At 37.6% G+C, this 21,091-nt stretch overlaps 1 long non-coding RNA gene across 1 annotated transcript; it reads right to left on the bottom strand.

Moving 5' to 3' along the window:
• Nucleotides 1–13,766: 13,766 nt before the first annotated feature.
• LOC133275499 (uncharacterized) lies at nucleotides 13,767–16,877 on the bottom strand. Its single transcript, XR_009745550.1, has 2 exons — nucleotides 16,253–16,877; nucleotides 13,767–14,889 (listed from the first exon to the last, which is right to left on the bottom strand). It is a non-coding gene; the product is annotated as an uncharacterized LOC133275499 (long non-coding RNA).
• Nucleotides 16,878–21,091: the final 4,214 nt, after the last annotated feature.

Genomic DNA, 21,091 nt, shown 5'->3' with positions numbered 1-21,091 from the left:
GCTTCCCCTGTGCATTCACCTTCTCTACAACTCATAACCTGTTTGTCTTCGCTTTCAGAGCTCTTCACCACCCATGTTCATGCATTATCAAATGATTGACTTGTGCCTTGGGTCTTCAATCTCTCTCATATTCCTCTTAGGCATAGAAATATACTATCTGCATACTTTCTACTATGCTGCAGATAAAGTTACCCATAAATACCTGTGAAATTACTTCCTTAACCTATTCCAATTCATCTTTAAAGCTCTCCTTGACAGCAATTACTTTGGGAATATGCTCTGCCACTGCTCGGGGTGCTGATCATTGTTTTTCAGTGTTCCCTCCACTGCCTGCATCCACCCGTTTTCTGTCATCTGATACTCAGGTATTGGAAATGCTTGACCGCAGACTCATCTCTTTCTCTCTACTGATACAGCAAGCAGTCAAACAGGTTCCTGTCCCATGACTGGTCTCTGATTCATACAGGTAGTAAAAAGGAATAACAATAACAGTAAGAAACAATAATAACAACAGGAACAACAATAATAAAAGAAACAAAGAAAGCTTTAGGTATTTAATACGAAATACACTTCATTGCAGCAGGTTTCTAGAACATGACATACAGAAGCACTGGAAACAGCAAGGAAGAATGACGGGTAGGGTTGGGGAAACAAAACCAGGTGAAAGAAAAATCATGTCTTAATATGATATTTTATGCTTTCTTTCTAATTAATTAAAAAAAAAAATAGAAAAACAAAACCAACCAACCAACAAAACACAAAAAACCCAACCCAAACAACAAACCAACCCCCTCACAATCCTAACAAGTAAACAAAAGATAAAAACCAGGAGGAAAAGAGACTGTCACAGGAAACAAGCAGGAGAAATGCAGATGGCACTCAGAAATGTCAGACACAAGTAGTAATACAAAGTCAGGAAATTGTTGCCCCTAGTGCTGAGTTTGGCCCATAGTCATGTGTAGCACTACTTAACCCACCTTCCAATATCAATAGTTCACTGTAATGCGTGCTATAATGTTAGGTTTTATATTTATATTTACTCATTCTTATGTGAACTCCACTTGCAGAGCTTAAGGAAAACACATCTTTCCGCAATTACTTTTTTAAAGGTGAATGCTGAGTACAGAACTAGCTCACTTTTATTGCCTTTCACCTCCTCATTTCTGACATCAATGGGAAATAACCATCTGTGTAACTACCCAAATACATCTGTGGGAAAAAATCTATGCCAGGAAATAATATTACACTCATAACATCCCCTTAAGCAAGGAAGTTTAGTGACGCAGATGTCTCTGTCCCTCTTCTCTTGTGCCCACACTAGAGGGTCAGAGGTGAGAACCTGGCTTTGAATGCTTGACTTCCATGAGCTCTTTTGGCTTTGCTGGCACCTTTGTCTCTGATACTTACCTTGCAGCTTGTTGTCCCCCTTATATCTGTCTTGGAGCATATGGTAAGAGATTCCTTGTGACAAAGCCTATGGAATTTTTACTCATTTTTGAATGCAAGAATTTTGAAGTTTGAGGCTTTGTTCTTCTGATGAGGTTTTTGTACACTTGGCTATTATTTAAAAAGCTGGGAAAAGATGAAAGTAATATTAAAAAAAAAGTCAGGCTGACTAGCAGATCTCTGGAATAACGTATTGTCTTTAGGTTTAAAACTGGAATGCTTCACAGTAGCATTAATATGACAAACAAAAGCAAACCCAAGCAATTTAAAGGACATTAATAGCTGATGTACAAACATTTAAGAAACAGCAGGAAATTTGGACTAAATGAAAGCAGAAGTAAGGAGAGACAGCTGGGAGAGGGGAACAAGAACACTCAAAATCTTGTGCCAGCAAATGATAAAGTACAGTTTTTACAAGCCCACTTTCTTTATTCTCTATTCAAATTAAAGAAACATTTTGCTACTGTCAGTAATATTTATGCACTGACTAAAGCTAAAAACACACTGGCGGTGGGAATTTTAAGTTGTTTTATTCAGAACAACATGTGTAAAATACATGCAAAAAAATCCCCCAAAATTACCCAATGCATTGTGTTCAAATTTAAGTTTCTATTTAAAAAAAAAAAAAAAGAGGTTGACCTTGAAACTTTTCTGCACATGAGTAGTCACTTCAGGTCAATAATAACCATGCAGATATTTCAAAGCACTACACAAGCGTTCATTTATCAACAGGAAAATTTAGGCTTATAAAGACAAGTCCAGAAAAAAAGGATTTACAGGATCAGGTCCTAATTTTTATCTGTCATATTTAAACTGATTTAAAGCTAAATACCTTCAAAACCCTGAGGTAAAATACAGTACATATACTTATGAGTTAAAGAGGCTGTAGAAAGCACAGAAGATAAACTTAACAAGGTAAGAACAGGAAGTTCAGTGCCTCTTTATAAGCTTTGGGTTCGGTATCCAACTGCCAAACCTTTTCCAGCTTTCCCTTATTCCAAAATACACTTTAAAAGAAAACACTGACATAGATATACGTGCACAAGTACACCATGTTTTGGGGTGTTTTTTTGTTTGTTTTGGGGATTTTGTTGTTTTTTTATTTTATTTTATTTTTAAAAAAGTTCTAAATTCTTAGGAATAATTTGCTGTGGATTCAAATATCATTTCCCTTTTCCTAAATGGGAAAAGTTATAATTTTGCATTTTTTAAATGAAGTAGGAAATAGAAGGATAGGGATCCTTCAGTAATGCTATTTCTTCAGTCTGTGTCGTCTGGTATTTTTCTCTGAAACTGGTTGTTTGTGTTTGTATTTTCCTAGAATTGTGTTCTCCGTGCTTACCATGAATTTTTAAAAAAGGGTATTTCTAGTCAGGGTGGAGAACTTGATATAATTTCGTTGAAATCACAAGCCATATATAAGAACTTAGTTGCATCATTAGGTAAAACTTGAGATGTTCAGAAAGGCACATTTGTAAACATAGCTGCTCTGGCCACAGGCAATGAGGACAGTCTTTCTTAACACCTCTGTACTAAGGAAAGTGTATTTCTTTCTTTAGGTCTTCTTGTGCCAACATTTTTTGAGCAGAAGTTGAAATCAGTGGTTTGCCCTGCCTAAAAAATTGATGGTTTTTGTGTTACATACTACAGAGGGGTCCAAGACACACACATGGACCTGCATCTAAAAGAGTCATTGCAGCAGCCCAGAACAATTCCATGACTATTTCCATGAATTACACCCCTCCTTTGTTGAGGTTCCCAATAGTCCAGATCTCTACAGAAAGCCATTCCTCTTTTGCAATGGAGTGACACACACACAGAAACCTTCTTCTAGTCCAAATATATGCATTTGTAAGCTTTTAGTGCAAGCACCGTGAATCTTGGGTGCTTTGGCTGGAGGACTAGAAAAGGTAACTTTGTACTATTGAAGAAAAATCCTTCTGCGAGCCAAAGGCTGAAGCAGCAGGCGTTACCGGGCCAAGCTGGCAAATGAACAAGTGGAGATGAATCTTACGCAGGGCTGTCAAGAAGCTAACGAGGAGAATGAACCAATGGTAAATTAAATCATATTGAAGCTGTATTGCAAATGGCGTATTAAAAGTATGGAATAAAGAAAAAAACAATTGCTATTGGTGCAAGACGGCAAAGCAGCACCAATGATGACAAATATCACACAAAAAATTGGGTTTAGCACAGGATTTTCTCATACTTGCAGTCTAAATCAATCCTGGCAGCTGAACGTGAAGAATATTAGCCTAAGTTTGGTCCCAGCTAGTTAGCAGAACCATTACAGTTCAAAACAGATTTCTCATGTTGGGAATAAAAGGTGCTCATCAAAAAGCTGATGAGCAACTACAAGGAGACAGCCCTACAATAATCAATCATCAATCAGTTATAGAAAGCGCTTATTCTGCCATTATACAAAGATTGTCATTACTATATGTAGACTGTTCTCATGAGAGAAGACATAATGGTTTCTTTCAATGACTAAAGCAATAGTTTATATGCAGTAGAACACAATTCTAGGAAAATACAAACATAAACAACCAGTTTCAGAGAAAAATACCAGACGACACAGACTGAAGAAATAGCATTACTGAAGGATCCCTATCCTTCTATTTCCTACTTCATTTAAAAAATGCAAAATTATAACTTTTCCCATTTAGGAAAAGGGAAATGATATTTGAATCCACAGCAAATTATTCCTAAGAATTTAGAACTTTTTTTAAAATAAAATAAAAAAAAAAAAAAAAACAAAATCCCCAAAACAAACAAAAAAACACCCCAAACCAAAACAAACAAACAGAAAAACCAAAAACAAAACCCCCAAAACACCCAACTTTTTTTGATTCCCTTTCAAAATGACAGAGAACACTGCATTGGTCTAAATTTTGACAGTGGAAACTGACTTAGTGAAATGTGTGCACTTTTAGAGTAAGCAGAGGGCTATTTTAAGCTCCATGGAAAAAATTATGAATAATATTAGAATATTAGTTTTACAATATTAGTTTAAGGTAAAGGTCAAGTATCTAAACAAAATATAGGAGCTAAATATAGCATAAATCAAAAATATCTAAAATAAAATAGGTATCTAAACAAACCTTCTGCATAAATTCAAAGTCAGAGTGCAATAATGGTTTGACTCTGCAGAAGTTCTTTATATTATAATTCATAACTCTTGAAATCTGCAGATAATAACATTAAATCCCTTGGAAAATGGGGGTGGAAGGAGAAAAGCTTTTCTGCTGTTTATTTTTGAAACATAGGCATTTTCTTTCCCTTAAGTAAGCCTACAACCACCCTGGCACCTCTTCTGCACCACTAAATAACAACTGGATGCTCATGCTTGGAAAGCTGGGTGAGGGAAGCAATTTAAAATTTATTTTCATAGTGGAAAATAGGTTTTGCCAAAATAGTTTCAGTTTATGAAAGGAGAGAACAGCTGTATTTGGTTTATAATAAATCTTTCACAAATCAGTAAAAGCAAATAGACAGCACAACTGCAACCCATAAAAGTGGAAAATATTAAACAACAGAGAGTGAAGTTGTTAAACTTTCCCACAGATGCTGTTGGTAACAAGCCTCTGCAGAATACATACGTGAAACGTGCGTGAAAAGCAAACCTGAAGGCAAGGGGCATCAGACTGATGCAGAATTACTTATTAGAGAAATATCCTATTAAGGTGGTTATTCTGGCTATGGAGGAAGGTGTCTCCAGCAGTTTCCTACTCCCATTACTGAATGTTAGTGCAGAATAATTACTTGCTTGCCAAAAATGAGAGGACATTGACCCTGCAGACTTATTGAATTCATACTGCTTGCCTCCAGGCCATGTCGGGGGTTATTCAATTTTGCCTGAGGAGGACAATCTATTATGAGAGATGAGTCAAGAAGGCATCTTCCCTGATTGCCCACCAAAACCATTATTGCAGTGTAGAGAGGGCATGAACAGCGGGTGGACGGACAAGGCAGCGCTGATCCCGATTACCGGGGGACCAAATACAATTTGCATTACGAGCAGCAGTGGAGCTCAGGGCAATCAGCCAGAGACGGGGCTGCTGGCCGCGCAAGCATTGCGCAGCTAATTGCTTGTGCTTGGCCTGGCAACCTTCACTCTTGTGAGGAGGAGGCTGATCGGCTTGATCTGCATCTGCGTGAATATTTGTGCATTGACAAAACCTCACAAGTTATCCCCAAAGGAAAAAACAGATGTTTCAGATGCTGTATGTTTCGGCACCTTAGACACTGCCTCTCATTACAGCATTATTGTTTGACATTGATACCTTTCAGCGATTTAACAAGGCAGAGTTAAGTCACAGCTTCATTTAAAATGAACAGACTAACAAAAAAACCCCAATAACCCCCCACCCAAAAAAACAAATATGCACCGAAAGATCTAAAAAAAACCAACCTCCTCCCAAGAAACTAAAATAACAGATTAATTTTTGTTGAACAATAAATACGTGTTTCTTTCCAACAAACTTGCCTCAACATCAATCACTTTAATCACTTTAAATCAGGCTCCCCTTTTTAAACGAAAGCTCTTCACAGGTGCCTCAGCTTTAAAAGGGGCAGTGCTGTGTTACATACCTGAACACAGTTGCTTAATTTATGGAACTAATTGGACATGTAAAATAAATCAATGTTTTCCAGTTCTCAAAGGATATGCCCTTCCCAACATTGCCTGGTGATAGTGATATTGATCTGAAACCTGACTCAAAGCAAAATGAAACCACTAGAAATGCTATGTGGCTCATTTAAATGTGTTGGGGTTTATTTGGACCACATTAAACTCTTTGCCTGAAGGAAAAACAGAAACTTAGTGAAGGAATTCATGTGAAAACATGGGTATCAGCATGGAAAAAATTCAATCATTTCCTCAGTTTTGTTACTGAAAAAGTGGGGAATCATCCTCCTGTCTTGCTTCCTATTTTCCAATATTTTGGGTAGTCTGGACGTGTTAAACTATGATGGAAAGCTGCTACCTCAATAAAAAAAATTAGCAAATCCTAACATCAAAGAAAGCCTAAAATATCTTTTTCTAGGTTTGAAAGTTAGTTAAAACCTACAGCTAGTAAGCTTGCAAAATTTAAATCAAATATGAATTTGAATGCATCCTAGTAAATGTGTGAAACCCCACTTTTCATTGTTTTGCTGTCCATGTTAGCATAAATTATCACCTTTAAAAAGAGAACAGAAATTCTAATGTTACCCACGGATCACCAAAACCAAGAACAAGGCAAAATGGGTACAAATATAAATTAATTTCTTCTGACATGGTGACCAGTTTGTAGGGACATGTTGATGGGTAGACTGCGTATGTAACTACAAGTTACCAAATTGAAACCATGCCTTGGATTATAATGAAGGCAAACAAACTGAGACGAAGACGTTGTGTCAATTTTGTTTACGGTTCACAAGAGCAGCCCATATTTAAGGGTTTGGTTTAAGACTGATCAAGTCAGTTCTTTCCTCAGAAAAAATCCCATCATTAACTGTTGTCCTTCAAAAAAAAAAGAAAAAATCTGTTTATAGTAACTTCTTTCATTCACGTATCCTTTTAATGAAGCAGAAAAGTAACTGTCAGAGCAACAGCAAGGTGCATAAACACAGATACTGAGTGTCACTTTGGCTACCTGGGACATCCCTTTTGTCCAACTTTTCCAGAAGGGCTCAGATCTCCCATCCATCCTGGGTCATCTTCTCTCCAGTTGCACTATCTAGATTGAAACAAGGTTCAGGCACCTGATTCACATCATACAGAAACATTACAGAACTATTATAAAGCATTATATAATATTAAGTAATCACTGAAAAACATTCAAACCTTGCTCTGAGAATGTTTTCTTAATTTTCTCCCTGGCTTTTCTGCAGTGAGCATTCCTGTAACATCAGACCGTTTCAGTGCAGTGGGACAACTTCTGCCTGAAGTGAACCAAGGGACTTCTGGCCAAGATACCCCTTGTCACATTTGCTGTGTGTATCCCACACATTGCATGATGGAAAGTCCTTGAGCAATATACTACTATAATGAGATAATGATAACAACAATATTTTGCATTCTCAGTTGATGTTTATTCAGTTGAAAGCTAAGTCCCAAGTTACATGAAAGAGCTGTATTAAAGAAGACTCCATTTTAATATTTACTAACTTCTTAGTGCCTGACTTGGCAACCACCATAACATTTTTTCAACCACAGGGGTTTTTGAAAGCTTTGTGCTCTCTGAAAAGGACTGGGGAAAACTCTGGATGGATTTTTTTTTTGTTTTACTTCCAGGCATGCTAATGAAATTGCTCTGTGTATCTTCATAAGGACATCCAAAGGCTTCATGAGCTGTACTGAGATTCAGCATACCTTGTCTACACTAGGAAGCAATATACAGGTAAGGGCAGAGGATAAATTTAATTCTTATTCCTATGTGAAAAAGAAAGAAGCAATCAACTGGCTATTGCACTTTACAAGTAATTGCTAACAGTGGTGAAATGGTGACAGCTGAGAACCTTCCTTGTCGTCATGGAAGAGCAGCACAAAAAAACAAATTTCCTGCCACCTTGGTGTTCCTTGTTTGGCCTTTTTGGTCTACTGGTAGGGAAGGACATCCTACCTGAGGCATAGTGCTAAAATGGCTCACTTTTTGCCAGCATAAAGTTTACCTTCCTAGCATATTTAGCACAATCTACTAGTGTTAAATAGTAAACCCGCAGTATTTTGTGTAATCTCTACACAAATGTCATCTACCTGCCCTTTCCACAGAGACCACATCAATTCACATCTCAAGATACCTGATGATTATTCTCAAGATGAAACACAGTTTTAATGATTCATTCTCCATTGCAAGCCTGCCCCAACCTAGAGACAGCTCAAAATGCTTCAGCTAAGTCTGGTTTTAGTTCCATTAGAAAATATGACTACTGGCTTTCCAAACTTCTCTTAAGGAAGTATTTTTGCATGCAGCTTTTCTTGCAAAAGTGCTGACAGATAGGTACTATAACAGACCCACAGCATTTCTGTGGCCCCAGTAGCTTCACTGTAGATGCAAATATTTTTCAGATGATATTCAGAGTCCACTGTCCCTAGGGAATGTACTTTAGCACAAGATGGATCCTCACAACCTGCAGAAAAACAACCCTGCAGGATGATCATGTACTTTCCAAGCGCTGTTTACCAGAAATATATGGCTTTTTATGGCCAGAAAGACAAAGCTCAGTGTTCACACTTGTTAAATTCCTGACTTGGATATTTTAGAATTAAGTGCACCAGACAGATTTCTCTTTTTTTTCCCAGCATTTTTTGCTGTCTTTCCTACTAGGTGACCAGTTTTAATAATATCCCCACTGGATCTCTAAAAATTAGTATTCTGTAATGTTTCCTTTATGAGAGAGTCAGATTAACCAGAAATGACAGGACAGAGAACAGAGACACACTGCTCAACTCTGCTCTTCATTCACAATTCTCTCATGAAATCATCAACAATTTTGCATGACTAAAGGCAGGAAGATTTGGCAAAGGAGACTATGATGTTGAGCTCTGTCCTGCACCACAAACAGACATCCAGTCCTCCACATTCTGCTGTGGCATAAAATGGCTTTCTTAACATTTTGCATAAAACAAAGCTACTCCTCTGAGGATATTTGCCCTTTATTTTCAAAAGCAACCTTCCTCCTACCACTGGAAGTGCCTGGAACTCAATCAGCACCTCATCTGAAAGGATTGACTTGAGACATTGATTCTTGAGGTGCTGGATTAAGGCAGTAGGAGTGAGGCAGATTGATCCCATTTGTAGATTTGTCTTTCAGCTTTTATGCTACAGAAACCATTTTTACATTTTTCAACTCCTTTTTTCTGTCTAGCTTTTAAGAGAGAAAATGATTTTTCCCTGCAGTCATTTTAGACTCACAGATATAAAAGTGTGTCTGTGGCCACTTCAGTGAATTTACTAATTGCATCCAATGCTTCAGTTTTATTTCTGGTTTCATACTAAATAAGGATTTTCTTTGAACATATTTTGGAAACAGATTCTTTTAGACCATCAACATATTCTATTACATAAACTACGTTTTAGACACTCTTTTATGTAAGACTGCTTATCTAACGCAGTGCAACAAGTCCAAAAAAGCTGTTAAACGGTAATATAGAAATAATTAGCATGTCTTTAAAGAATGCTAAAACTCTAAAAAGAAAACTTTTATGCCAGACTCCAAGTTATACAGAGCCCTTTTTGTAGCAATCCACAAGAGCAAGTTACCAGAAACACAATAGGATCTGTAAAATAAAAATGCTTGGGAGAAATGATGAGGAGCACAGGACCAATAAAATATCCTTCTTCACTGTTTCTCTGCTGGAGATAATTTGGCTAAAATAAAAGAGTTTGCTTCCCAGCAATCCCTGAGTGCCAGTGCAATCCTCGGGAATCATCATTAGCCATACATTTGAGTAAAGCATAAATATGTTAAAACTGCCTCTGTAATGGACAAGGTCCTCTGGCACCGCATATGTTACTTCTGGTCATGGACCATAATTCTGAGCTCAGCAGTGTTCACATACGTACCTCCATTTGGGACAGCAGCAGTAAAAATTTAAAGGTCTCTGGTTTCCATATGATATTTTCATATAGATGGATTTTGCTCTGCAATGTAGGATTAGGATTAGAGTACAGACATTCTAAAACTTCATGGCTTCTTTCCCAACCTGGGTGGTTCTTATTAGAATCACATGGGAACATAAACTGATCATAAAAATAGTAAATCTGTTATTATTTCAGTTATATTTGTTATACATGAGATATATTGTGAGAAATATAAATTCTAAATCTAAACCAGCAAAGTGATGTTAAACCACCAAGTTTCCAGGACATGAGAATTGTTTAAGTAAACAATAAACTTTGAAAATCATCTTTTGAATGGCTTGCACTATTCTATACAGCACATCAAAGCCTGGTGTGTAAGGCGTTTCTATGATAGCACTGTCCAGGTTTGTATGTGTAAAAGTAGGAGCACATGTACCTAGAAAAGAAGGCCATCAAACTGGTAAATGAAGAGAACCCCAGCAAGAGCTAGATCTAGTTGAATGAGTGAAAGAAAAACCCCAGCTTATAAAATCACAAAGAATATTATCTTCAAGGTAAAGACTAATTTGGGGTGAGAGGACCTGGAGAAAAACCTTGTCAAAGCTGGGTGGAATGAACAGACCAGAATGATAGGCTGCTGTAGGCAACTCAGGTTGACCTGACTTGCCTAAAGTGACTGAAACAGGAGGCACTGGCAAGAGGAAATAAAAAACCTTTGAACCAGAGGTGACAACAAAATGTGTGAGAGGAAATGGTAAAGAAACTGGCAGAGGTACTAACCTGAGTAGAAGAAAACAGATCCAGGGTAATGACGTAGAGGTGGCAGTTTGCTTAAATGAAGTCGTCACTCAAAAGATAGAAATAAAGACAAGGATAAGGTCCTCTGAGTGCGAATATGCACTTCTGGCCTGACTGCAACCACAAATATCGTAATAGAAAAAATCAGCTCAGCAGCCGTGATTCAAAACAGAATAACCAACTTCAGTACAACTGGGAGCGAACCTTTTGAGCTCTTTTCCTCTCCTTAATTGGTTTCTTTGACTGTTTTCCCTCTACTCACAGCAATTTTCTGATGTTTTCTCCAGAAGTTTTCTCTAGGTTCTTAAGCACCACTGAAACACATAAAGTAAGAGTATTGAGCCAAATCGTATCTCAGAACTAGCTGTCCAGCCTTGGTTCCCCAAGGAAGTATTAATTTCAAGCACATGGCCCAACAGGTTAGCACCTTGCACTCAGATAAGCTCAACTCAGTGGATTTCTGGAGGATGTGATTGACTTTTCTTGCTTAGAGATGTGGGATAAAGTAAAAATGTCTCTCTGCATTGTTTACAGGAAAAAAATTGCAGACCTGCTTCTACAGATTTTTATGCAATACATCTGAAGGTGCAAAATAACCCAGTGACATGGTGGGCTGTACACACTGACTGCTGTGTTTAGACTTTCTGTGTTATGCTCAAGTCTGAAACATCTGACACAACTCTCGGTGGCCTTTAGTTATTGGGTAGCCATAAATGAACTCGCAAGAGCAAATGCTAGCATTAGGATGAAGATAACTCTTCCCAAGGAGTGTAAACTGTGCATAGGAACGGGTACTCAGAATGGTGACCAGAAATAAGAAGGGAGGTCAAGTATTTTAAAATGTATTTTAAACCAGGACCTAGCAGGGCAGCAGCCCACAGCCTAAACACCAACAGTGGGAAAATGTGATGTGGTCGGTGGGTCAGCTCTGTTACCTGTCACTTGCAGATGCTGCAACACATGCAGGCTGCTACTTTCCAAAATAAGGGTTCACAGATGAAGACAGGGGTGCACCTTCTAGACTTGTAAATGCTGTACACTATGTCCTCCCACATGCCTGTCACCTCTGAGAGTCAGCAAAGGAGCTCACCTCCCTTTTCTGCTACTGGCAGGTCTCAGGTGGCCATGCGGCACGCCAGGTCACAGCCCTGCTGCATCCCCTGCACCAGCCCCAGCCTGACTGGGAGCTTGAAATGGAGCACAGCTTCTCCCAGCACTGCCTCTGCTGGAGCAGCCACTGCAGCCAGGGTCAGCTGTTAATTCATGGTCTTCTCCCAGGGCCTAATACGCTTTCCATTTCAAATTTTATTTGCTGTAAGCTTTCAACTTTTTGCTACCTCATTACATGTGCCATGTCTTACTATGAGTTTTGAATCGAGTTGAGTTATTCTAAAGCATAATTTTCTGTCTTGTTTCTCCCACCTTTGTCAAAAAGTCAAGAAGCTGTACAAATTCTCACCTCAATGTCAGAAACATTCTTCCATTCAGGGTGACCATTTGTCAAAAGACCTTTTAAATAAAGAAAAACAAAAAAAATTAAACAGTCTGTACTGTGATTTAGCAGCTGTTTTTACCATAGGAACACCAGCACCACTTGCTGAATTGTCTTTGCCTAATGTTTGTTTGAATGTACGTGTGAGAATGCTGGCATATAAAACATTAGGCTATCATTTGGCATCTGGAACAGTGGTGCAGCAATTAATAGCTCCAGCTTGCAGATAACATTCAGATTGACCACTGATCTATTGAACTGTTATATTTAGAAAGGAAAATCTCATAGGCTATTGAATTTGAATCTGTTCCAGCTACTCTGCAAAGCTCTTTTTTTGCTTCCTTTTCTCTCCCCTGCAGTGGAATTCTCCAAGGAAAATGGAGTAAAATATTTTGCTGGAGGGGATACTTTACTTTCAAGATTTATACCTTTGCACCACAAATATAGCAAGGAGAAAAAAAAATTAAAGACAATAGTAAAAATGTTGAAAGAATTAGAAAGTTTATTTTCTATCTCTGCATGAGAGTTTGACAGTCAAACAGGGATTGTTTGTTCTATCACTGGGGGGTAATTTTTATGTTAGGCAGCCTCGATCAAACTGAAATAACAAACATTATTTTATTTTAATAATAGTTATTTCTCTTCTGATGCAATGTCAAGGGAAGAACTGTCCTTCCTTCTCAGACATCTGCTACAGAGAAATTGCTAATTATCTTGACAGATACAACCTGAAATCTTGTTTCGATGAGTTTTGATCTATATACTGTAAAATATACCAAAGAATAATGTGTACAAGCCTGTTAGCATGCTAGCGGCATGTATTTATAGATGTTTTGTCTCTGTTTACAGTGTCTCTACTTACAGTGTCTACCCATAGTTTGTATGTTGAGTTAATACTTGCCTTTGTATTTCCAATATGATGGTCAGACCACCATGCGCACCCCTATTACCATCTACCTTTCTCTGAGAGAGGAAATATGTATTAGATTATTTAATAGTCTGCAAATCCAAACCTGAGGGAATATTTTGCTGATCATTTCACCTTGTGCATTCTTCTCCTCTTTATTGTCTTCTTAAAGCATCATGAATGACTTTTCTGCTGTTATAAGTGTTGATAATGAAAACAAACAAGTACATGTTATTATTAAAGAGATTCTTGCCAGGAGGTAAAAGAAAGATGTGCTCCTATGAGAATTGCTTACATATTCTGTGGATTGTAGATAGTATAGCTTTACATTTATTGAAATTGTCTTTCCCCCCTCTAGTTCTAAGAAAATGTGCCTAAAGCTATTATTGCATCTATCGACTCTGTGGGATTTAATGGACGTGGCTTCTGCTCCCAAGTGGTTGGAAAATGACCTCTATGAAGCAAAGTTCAAGCAGAGTGAAAGCTCTGAGACTGAGATTAGAGACCTGTCAGTTGCCTGGTAAGATAAAAGTGTAAAATTATATGTGACGCTCAGTTCAGTCACATCAAACAGCTCAGAAATGTTTACTGAATGAACTACACAGTCACTAATTACAGTTTCCCCTTAAGTATTCACATTATCATGGGCAACAAATACCTAGAGAATCTGGAAAGGGAAAGCTTCTAATAAGTATGCAACAATTACAGCAGGCATGGTTTTGCACCTTAATTTTCTTACAGTGATTGTTTATAGTGAAGAGGCAAGCTTGGCCTGTCATCACATACAGTATCTATCTCAGTTTCAGATCTTCTGAGAAAACAATATGATAAATCTTTAATCAAAATATAGTTACATGAGCATATCTACTAACACTATAATAAACACGGCTTCCTCAAAACATGGAAAAAACATTGCCTTAACCTAGTGACCCTTAGTGACCAGACTGTTCAGTATAGCTATATATATAATGTCCAATGATTACAGCAGCAATTAAAAAACAGATGAATCAAAGTGTGTTGAATTCTTCTTCTTTCCAGAGGAAGTGTGTTAACCTTGTATGTCATGGATTTTTTTCCATTCTTGCAACTTTTCCTATGCTGAAAACTGCCTTTCTTTTGATGTTTACTAATTGCATATTTTGTAACGTAGTACAGAAGAATAATAATAAAAGGTTCTCCTTCAGCAAGCAAGGACCCTCCTCTACACTTCAGTTGTCACCCACAAAAAACTTTGACCATAGACACGATCCAGAAAGCAAAAGGAAGATGCAGAGGCTCAAGGAATTCTGAGCTGAGCTTTGTAAGGCAGTTGCAGTAAGCTGACATGAGACGCTTCAAGTGAGAAGGAAGGACAAGGACAGCTGGTGTCCACATGCTAGAAGACATGTTCCATCATCCACTTCCAAGACCACTGAGGCAGCAAAGTCATTAATAAACCCACAGAGAGAGAAACCTGGGATGATCCATTTCCATGGACACAGAGTAATGAAGTACTCAAGCACGCGGCTATACAGAAATAGAAGTGACTGTTCAACCTGTTGCCCTTTGCATGCTGTATGTGGCTAATTTATGGTTCCTATTGGGTTTATTTCTCCTTTCTTTCTTTTTTTGAAAATGCATTTTACACAATGGGAGTGTCTTTTTTTTCTTCTCAGTGATTTTTGGTGTCATGCTATACTCTATTCAGGAAAAGAAAAATCATTTTTATTGGTGGAATAACTGCAGCAGATAAAAAATGATAAAACAATATATAAAATCTCACAGTTATACTGAACTGCAGAGCCAGTCTGGAAGAAACTACTGTTTTGACATCCACATATTTCTACTGTCTACTGAAAATATAGTTTAGTTAAACTGTTTTAAATTAGCAAGTTTAAAAAAAAAATTATTTCATTGAAAAATATTTGCTGCAGCAGTTATCATCAAACATAGCTTTATGTCTGGCTCTGAATTTAATATATACCTTTGATTTTTTTTATTCTTGTAATTTTTCTCAGATAAAAAATAGCTTTTTCCTGATCTTTGTTAATTCCAAATTCTATAACATCATTAAAATAGCCTATTTAACAAATGCAGGACATTAATCTTCTGCAATATATTCAATAACCTGCTGGTAAAAAAATATGGTATTTTTTTCTTTCTACTTTTATATGATCTCTAAAATGCGCTTAATTAAAATTGATCTCTCTTACTTGAAATCTTTACAGAGTGACTTAAAGAAACATGGCCTCAAACACAGTTATTTGAATTTACATTAGCAAAAGGTCCAACCAATAACATGTAGTTGTTGTTACATACTGTCCTTTACACTTAATGCCACTGTCTCAAGCATTTTAATCACAATGAAGCATTCTGTTTCCAACTGATTTTTACAGACCCCTTGATTAAACCTCCAAAAGTCTCTAAACCATTGTCCCTGGCATGACGATAAGCATGCAGAACAGAACAGGTTAGCTGAAATTTAAAAGGGGGAGGTTTGTTTGCTCAGTATGGATATTCTGGAGGGGTGGGAGTCTTGTGCTAAGTTCTGGTCGAGTTCACAGACACAGGTCACAAAAAGCACATCTCACAGTATTTTTCCTGTTAGCTGAATTAGCGGCACCATGAACTCTGAAGAATTAACCCAAGATTGCATCAACAGGGATGTGATATTCTGCTTTTTAACACTTGGTGTTTTAAAGCCCTGTAACCATCCTTGAGAAGTCATTGTAACCAGAATAACACATTAATACTTTTTTCCCTTTTAATTTCTACATCTGTCTGACTCTACACAGGCAGTAACCTCATTGATAAATTACCTTCCCTAATCTCTTCTGAAATAAATATTTTATACTTGATGTCTGTTTCATTGACAGAGGTGTTAGTTCTATAAAAAAACAAACCACCCAGAAATGGATGCCAGAGAAATTAAACTTGTACTGCAGCCAAAACAGGTTAAGGACACAAGGGCATGTAACAAGACATCCAAAGTAGCTTATGTACAAAGTAGCAAATGTACTTATGTGGACAAAAATCTGTAAATATGTGAAAATAAACCATTACCTCTTCCACAATGCTTTGCCAGAAGGAAAAGTCCGACAGCACTGCCATTCTCTGAATTTTTACTTTCACTGTCCCCAGGTATGTTGAAGGTAGATGTTTCAAAGACAGTGACATGAGAAACGCAGCTCAGGTGACTTAGCAGAGATCTTAAGGAGTGGAGACAAATACACACTCTGGACTTGCTGATATATGAAAAAAGACTCAAGTCTTTCACATGCGATCTGTTAACAAATGGTAGCATATTAACATTAAATGCAGTCAGATTTTGGGTGAAGAGTGGGATCAAGAGAGAAAGGCTAATGGTTTACTATAAAGGTTTGGAAATCATGATGAAATATAGCACTTTTTAAAAATTGTGCACATATTCCATACCCGGAGCTCAAAATCCATAAGGAGAAAAGCCCTTTTGGAGAAGGTGATTTCCTTCAAACTCTGCCATTCATGGAAAATTTGCAGAGCTACCCCTGCACAGAGTTCACACAGTCCTGAATCTCCTCTTAACTCTCCTGTTCTTGATAGCAAAGGAAACAAAAAAAACCCCATACTCTCTTATTTGGAAATGAATACCCAAATCTTCCTCTCCACTATCATTGTATTCTCCCTTCCCAGTATTTATTCTTATATATTAAAAAAAATGTTAAAGATCAATTTAAAAGATGAAAAGTGTTTCAAATGTTTAAAACAAAAAAATGTTTCAAATTTGTTTAAATTGTTTTTTATAGTAATGATTTTCAAAAACTGAAGACATGAAGGATATGTTCTGGGTTTGACTTCCTGTGGGCTAGGAGTAGGATAAATTATGATTTTGCATTGTAAAAGGTGATCTCTCCTCCTTACCAGTGCTATCAGCATCTGCAGGTCTTATCCACGGGGAACAATTAATTTTTTCCCGAACAAGTTTGCTCATTAAGGTATCTGACTACCACTTTATTTATTTCCAATAGATGGTGCCCTCTTTTTGTAGCAGATGTTGAAACTGAAAATAAGGTCCTTAAATGTATGCTATAATGACTGGGGAATGTCAAAGTGTAGCCTGCCTCCCATTTGCACTGTAACAAGTATGAAGCTCAGGCTCTCCCTCTGGTACTCAGTGGGAAGTTGTAACTCGCTAATTGGTGACCTGAGAAAGGACAGGTTATTCAGCAAATATTTCCTTTATATAAAACATGAATTATACACTGAAGTCAAATATCACATGATGAAAACAGAAACAGATAAATGGCCATTCCCTTTGCAGATGTTCAGACTGAACTCTCCCCTCCTGGTAGCGCCACATCCCCCCACCTCCAATGTTCTTTTGGCTCAGACAGGGCCTTGAGGTGCAAAGAAAACAGCAATTTGCAGTGCCTTCTCCTGCCTCCTCTATCTCATCTTTTCCCTTCAAAAAATTATACCTGATCTTTAGTCCCCACTCTACAAATTTATTGTGAATTATTATTTTTCTTTGAAATTCACCTTTAATAATTCCCACACTTTCACTCTTCCCATACCCAATACCTCAGGATGGCCAGGTGGATTGCTTGTATCATCAGAAGAGAGTATAGTAGCCTCACTGCTTCCCTTATCATGGTCAGTCTGAGACAGTCCTCTAGCCAATTTAACAACGGCTGTCTCCCACCACAGTAAACCACTTTATAGCACTCTTATCCGATTCAAATTGACCTGCAGGGCACATTTCAGTAGCAGCTTAATTCACTTTCTCCCTTCCCTCGAGCTGAAAGCAGTAGGGCATTAGTTGCCATATAATGTAACATCTTTGTCTTGTTTTTTCTATTATCTGGACTAAGTAAATCATAACAACAGCAATATAGTTGTGAGTTGATTTAAATGAAGAAATATGGTTCAGTGTTAAAATAATTCCTCTAATTTATATATAGCAAAGCCTCACACAACGTGTTATGTCAATGACATCCCAAACCAAGAGGTGCAATCTTGAGAAATTGTTTGATTAACTTCCATCTTGTAAAACATCTTCTCATAGCAAGTGCTTAAGCCTGTAAGAGCTGCCAAGTTCAAGCCGGTGTGGCGCATGCTATAAGTCTTTCTGCAGTCCTTTGGGCCACTTCGCAACAAGAGCTACCATTTTGCTGTCACTGTCACTTCGCATATCTAGTCTCTAAAGCTCTGTTCGTTGTTTCATTCTGTTCTATGTCTCCCTTAGGAACTTCTTCATTTTAATATAAATAGAGCGCTTCATCATGCAGTGCCAAAGACTCCTGGAAGGTACAACTCTCAATATTACTGAAAACAATGCATACAGATGAATTTGGCAGCAGATCACAAACAAAAGGCCTTAATGAAAAAGGGTAAGCTTCCTAACCCGAAGGTGCAAAAGGAAGTTTGGTAACAATAAAGGAAAGGGGAAATTAGCACCTCCCTCTGTTAATCATTGGTTCAGTCATTATTTACAAACATCACCAGAAGCAGATAATTATAGGCTTTTGCCATACATCATGAATACATTGTACTGTATGCATATTTTTATAGTTAATTTTTAATGGAACTTTTCTTTTAACATGCAAATTAATTTTCCTTCTGAATTGGGATTTTTTTTTTTTAATACCATAATATTGCTAAGCAAAACAATTATATCTGTTTTAGAAAACTATGTCTTAGAAAAACCTTAATTTTAGAAATTTTAATAGCTGGTTTTTAATGTTGGTTAAAACTTTACATAATTAATTGTCAATTTTGCCTTTTTTCTATCCTTCCATTTACAAGATATGATCAAGAATATTATAATAAGAGGTGACATAATATAATATCAAAATAGGAAAATTAGGACAGGATTGGATAATAGGTTTAGGGATACCCAGGCAGAGGCACGAACCTTAATGCGTTACATGTTAAGAAAACACAAAATAAAAAAGTTTCTAACACTTTCATAGTAATGGGAGGTTAGGGAGGGGAAGTGCTTCAGTCACTGCATGACACTATATGACATGGAAACTGTGATATGGTATGTTCTGGTCAGCTAATACTTAGGACCAGGATAAAGTTTTATATTTTTGGAAGAAAACGTCTCCTATAAAAGTGACACTTGAGACATTTCAGAAGAGATGAATGAAATCAGGGATTATTTTAGTTCTGCAAACTTCTCACGTGTTGCTGCATAAACCCAGTACCACTGACAGGCTGGATCTCATCCTTTTTTGCATAAAGTAGCATGAGGGGATCAAATAAAAGTTGTGTTTTACCCTAGCAATAGCTTCTAATGGCAATTGCACTTAAACCATCTTGTCCACAAACCTCTAATATATAGCTGTTTCTATTCTAATGTATTCTATCTATATGGGAATATTTTCAGGATCATATTAGCTCATGCTTGCATATTTAATGTTGTTATTCTAGTTTAGTAGCTTACTCTATGACTTTTCTTAGCATTTCTGTTTCCTTTTTTGCTCTCTACAGTGAACACACAGGTTATCTCATATTTACTACACTTTTTCAAATACTTTGTGTGCACAAACATCCCAGCCATTTGGAAATTACTAATATCCAGTTACAAATTCACAAGTGGCAAATATGCAACCGTGAAATTCAGTAGTCACAAAGCAGAACATTTGTACCTTGTAAATTCCTGTACATATCTTAAGTTGCATGATGGGGAGCAGCAGGTGACGTTATCCAGTTTTATGTACACTTTACCTTTCTCTAACACCCCGCCTACCAATGCCACTGAAGTATAGAGTTTCATTCATTCATTCACTTTAATGGAAACCCCCATCATGTGCAAAATAACCCCCCCAAAACTCTAAAACATTTTAGAGAATTAAACATGACCAAAGCTGATGCAGACTTTTATCTGGATAGGTATATTTGTGTGGTTATGTATGTGCTCATTTATGTAGATGAAAGCAGGCAGAGAGGGAGGACAGAGGTCACACTACAGTATTACCCTCTCTCCCCCCCACCACATAATACAAGCACCTCAAAAATATTAGCATATCTAAGCTCATGATACCTCTGTGAGACAAAGAATTGTTATTATTCCTTTTTTAGAAACCAAAAATTGAGCCTGGAGCCATCCAGCCAGGTCAGCATCTCCCATTTTGCTGCCCAACAGCAGAGCTCTTGGCTCTGCAGGTTTTACTTTTGCAGTCTTTCCTGCTTAACAGAAAAGTTCAGCAAAACTTTCAAATTAAACAAGATCATTTAGGGCAACTCAATTCATTGGTAGCAATGCTGAGGGGAGGTTTTAATGTTCCAACTTCATCCCCTGCTCCCAGTGAGAGCTTGGGTTATTTCACGCTGAGGAGCACAATGCAGATGCCCTCCCTCCTGTGAACCACCTCTGAGACTAAGACTACAGGACTGTGATACCTCCCTTTCTTTTGGCCAAGAAAACTGCACACAGAAGGGTCAGGCCAGGCCCAGGCCTCCTGAACATCAAGTGTAGCACATGGGGGACAGAGTCCCCATATCCAGGCATCACCTCCAGGGAAACACATCTCCAACAGGGGCATTTCTCTTCCTGCAGAACTCAGGTGACAAACATCTTGTGGAGGTCTGTGGAGCAGGACAAGCTGAAATTGCGTTTACTTTGTGCACGATGGAAATGCTCCTAGACATGTGTAGAGGCTTTTACTATAGAAGTAACACTTCTGCAGTATTAGCCCTATGTACTATTTACTATAGCCATAAAAATTCCAGCTTTTTTAAAAACCAACAAATGCTAGGGAAGGGGTAAATGACAAATCTTGCAAAACAGACATGAACAGGAAGGAAGAATGAGAATACCATCTAATGCTACTTTATACATGCTTAACACAATGATCTGCTCCCAAATTACATTTCAAAAGCTGTACGGTCTATACACTAGTCACTTCTCAAACAGCT

The sequence above is a fragment of the Pezoporus flaviventris genome, unplaced genomic scaffold, assembly GCF_033815535.1.
Source record: "Pezoporus flaviventris isolate CSIRO_AGI_PZ_B2104156 unplaced genomic scaffold, CSIRO_AGI_Pfla_v1 ptg000002l, whole genome shotgun sequence".
NCBI lineage: Eukaryota > Metazoa > Chordata > Aves > Psittaciformes > Psittacidae > Pezoporus > Pezoporus flaviventris.
Note: the sequence above shows the minus strand (reverse complement) of the source record. Positions and strands in the feature narration are given on the sequence as shown.